The sequence below is a fragment of the Humulus lupulus genome, chromosome 3 (assembly GCF_963169125.1).
Source record: "Humulus lupulus chromosome 3, drHumLupu1.1, whole genome shotgun sequence".
NCBI classification, from domain to species: Eukaryota; Viridiplantae; Streptophyta; class Magnoliopsida; order Rosales; family Cannabaceae; genus Humulus; species Humulus lupulus.
Genome location: NC_084795.1, coordinates 63,929,288 through 63,933,077, shown reverse-complemented (window position 1 = coordinate 63,933,077; position 3,790 = coordinate 63,929,288).

Genomic DNA, 3,790 nt, shown 5'->3' with positions numbered 1-3,790 from the left:
TTATTATGTAGGTAGGTCTGCAGAGCACGACTCGAGGCAATCCTAGGGCTAGTTAGCGGGGAAAAGTCACAACAGGGCTTAACAGCTGACTATGGGTAAGTCAGGGAGATTTTAGGTATCGAGTAGTTATTTAAACTATCGGGTTATGAAAATAAATATATGGAGATATATTTGACGTTAGGAAGTCTAGGTGGGAGTATTGAGGGATTTTACCGCTTTGCCCTCGAGGACGGTTCTGGCACCCCGAGCCTTGGGATTAACTTAACGAATAAGAAAAACATAAGGAAACCCTTAGAAAGAAATAAACCGACATTATTTCTCAGCTTATCCTTCTCTCTCTCAAGGAAACTAAGTAAAGGCCATAAGGGAAAAATAGAGGAAATTTCTGAGAATTGGAGTTAAAGATCTCTAGGAATTCAGTGGGAATTGAGGCTGAAACTTTGAGGCTTAGTTCAAGACTCATCCAAGGAATTGAATCAACACTAAGGTAAGCAAGGATTTCTCTCTTTTTGGTGTAAAAATTATGAGTTTTCAGCTGGGTATTGAGGTGTTTGTACCATTGATGTTTAGGGTGGAATTTGAGCTAGAAAGATTTGGGAATCAGCTGGGTTTTGATTAGAGGAAGGATTCCATTAACAAGGTAAGCTTTAATTTATGAATTAATAGTTTGAGTTTGGGTTTCTGACTGGTTATTTTGAGTGTTTATGTTCTTAAAGTTTCAGGGATTAAGAGTGGGATTTCTATGAGTTTTAGGTTGAATTGTGTGGCTTAACTTGCTCTGAAAGTGTTGGGATTGTTGGGTGTTGAAATGGAAAGCTTTGGGATGGCTTTGGATGAGGTTTAGATGTTGGAAATGGTGGGTTTTCTGGGGTCGAAGGGAAGGGCTACGACTCTGTTCTAGAGCGCTGCGGCACTAGGTTGAAGATGAGCCAAGGAGGCTCAGCCAGGGGTGAGCGCCACGACGCCCATTGCAAGGGTCGCGACGTGTGTCTTTGCCAGGGTGGTCCTTGGTTCTGTTTTGAGGCTAGGGCCGCAGCCAATCTTCAAGGGCCGTGACCAAGCTTCAAGGGCTGCAGCCCTTAGTTGTGCACTTGAACTTTTGGGGATTTTAGGCATGGGAATGTGGTCTAGAATGCTCGGGATTGATTTCACCACCGTACTTGGTGGGATTCGGATTCCCGGAAGTTAGTTTTATAACCGGAAACCCTAATTTGAATATTAATGGAACCCTATACTTTGGTTGTGACTAGGTGATAAAAGCTTAGGCTCGGGAACGGATCGTGCATGAGGAGTGTTGCTCGTAAACGATAATTGTAAAGATTAAGGGTAAGAAAACTGCACTTGGTTGAATATTTGAAATGGGACTAAGGGTTCCCTATTGAGTATGCTTGAAAAGATGGTATTATGCCATGCAAGCTAATTAGTGAACCAACGGCCTAAGGGTGCCAAGGGTTACACTAGCGCACAGGGCGCGACTTGGCCACTGGTAGCCGAGGACAGCTTAATATGCACTGAGCTCGGTTTAAGCGGGCCGGAGTCAGTGGGGTAAACAGAGGGTGTGGCCTAAGTTGTCGGCCTTGATTATTATGTGATATGAACATTATAAGTGTTTAAGTGCATTCATGAATCTGAATATATGCTAAATGATTAATGTGGATTATTTGATGAAAGATCATGCTTAGCGAATTTACTATATGTTGTTGTTGTTTGTATTGCATATCATGTTTTCTTGTTGGGCCTTGGCTCACGGGTGCTACGTGGTGCAGGTAAAGGCAAGGGCAACCTTGATCAGCCTTGATTGGAGAGCTCTGCGAGCGGAATGTACATGACCAGCTGCTCAGCCGCCACGGTTGAGGTTTAGGCAGGGACGCGAGACCCAAAGATTATCCATTTTTCCTTAGAATGGCTAGAAGTTGTTTGTATTATTTTGGAAGTCTGTAACCCAACTTTTTAACTCTGTTTCCTTTGGGATCCCATGTATATAACAGTTTAATTATATAAAATGAAACTTTTGAGACCAAAACCTTTTAAACCCTAGCTCATACATGTTTAGTGACACGATTTTAAGTTGATGGCTTGATTATCAAGTCTTGCACTTTTATAAGTACACAGTGTAGCGGTCCTGGCTATCCAGGGCGTTACAAGTACAAAGAAAGCTTCCAAACGTTAAAAGACAAGCTCATATCTGCCCCAGTTCTATGCGTCCCAAATGATAAGGGCAAGTTTGTAGTATATTGCGAGGCGTCGAAGCAGGGACTTGGATGCGTTTTGATGCAAGATGAAAGAGTGATCGCTTATGCCTCGAGACAACTAAAGGGGTACAAACAACGGTATCAGACCCATGACTTAGAATTAGCAGCAGTGGTTTTTGCTCTAAAGATTTGGAGGCACTATCTGTACGGAGAAAAGTGCAATATCTATATAGACCACAAAAGTCTAAAGTACTTCTTTACGCAAAAGGAGCTCAATATGAGGCTATGGAGGTGGCTGGAGTTAGTAAAGGACTATGATTGTGAGATCTTTTATCATCCGGGAAAGGCTAATGTCATGGCAGACGCACTTAGCAGGCAGAGTTATGGAAGCTTGTCAACACTTAAGGGGATAGCTCAACACTTACAAGATGATATTAAGAGGTTCAAAATTGAGCTGATAACTGGACAACTAGCTGAAATCACGATCAAGTCAACACTAATGGAGGAAATAAAGGAGAAACAATAAGAGGACTAGTTTCTTCTCAAGATGAAGGCAACACTTCAAAGGTCAGAGAATGATGATTTCTCCTTAACAAAAGAAGGCATGTTACGATATAGGAATTGAGTATGTGTGCCTAAAAGTGGTGAATTAAGGGAAAGTATTATGAAAGAAGCACACACTACTCCGTATTCACTTCACCTAGGATCAACCAAGATGTACAACGATGTCAAGACAATGTACTGGTGGTCGGGGATGAAGAAAGACATAGCCGAATTTGTAGCAAAATGCCTTACATGTCAACAAGTTAAAGTCGAACATCAGAGACCCGCTGGAACTTTGCAACCGTTGGAGATTCCCAAATGGAAATGGGAAGATATAGCGATGGACTTCGTGGCAGGATTACTATGGACCACCAAGCAGCATGACTCTGTTTGGGTGATAGTAGATAGACTCACAAAATCTGCTCAATTCTTGCTGGTAAGAACAGTTTATAATGCTGAGTAGTACGCAGAGCTTTACATGGCGGAGTTAGTGAGATTACATGGAGTTCCAAAGACAATAGTCTCTAATAGAGGATCGGTTTTTACATCAAAGTTATGGGAAAGTCTATAGCATGCAATGGGCACCAAGTTAAAACTAAGTACGACATTTCACCCTCAAACTGATGGTTAGTCAGAACGTACCATACAAATATTAGAAGATATGTTGAGGGCATGTGCGTTAGACTTCTCAGGATCATGGAGCAAGTATCTTCCATTGATAGAATTCTCTTACAACAACAGTTATTAGGCAACGATAGGCATGACACCTTATGAGATGCTATAAGGACGGAAAAGTCGAACAACACTTCATTAGGATGAGGTTGGTGATAAATGATATTTAGGAACTGCGGCTATAAGAGAAGCAACTGAGGCGGTGGAAAAGATAAGACAACGAATGATTTCCGCTCAAAGTCGCCAGAAGAGCTATGCTGACGCTTAGAGATGGACTGTTGAGTTTTTAGTAGGAGATTAAGTCTTTCTCAAAGTTTCTCCGATGAAGGGGATTATGCGTTTCAGAACGAAAGGAAAGTTAAGTCTAATGTTTATAGGTCCTT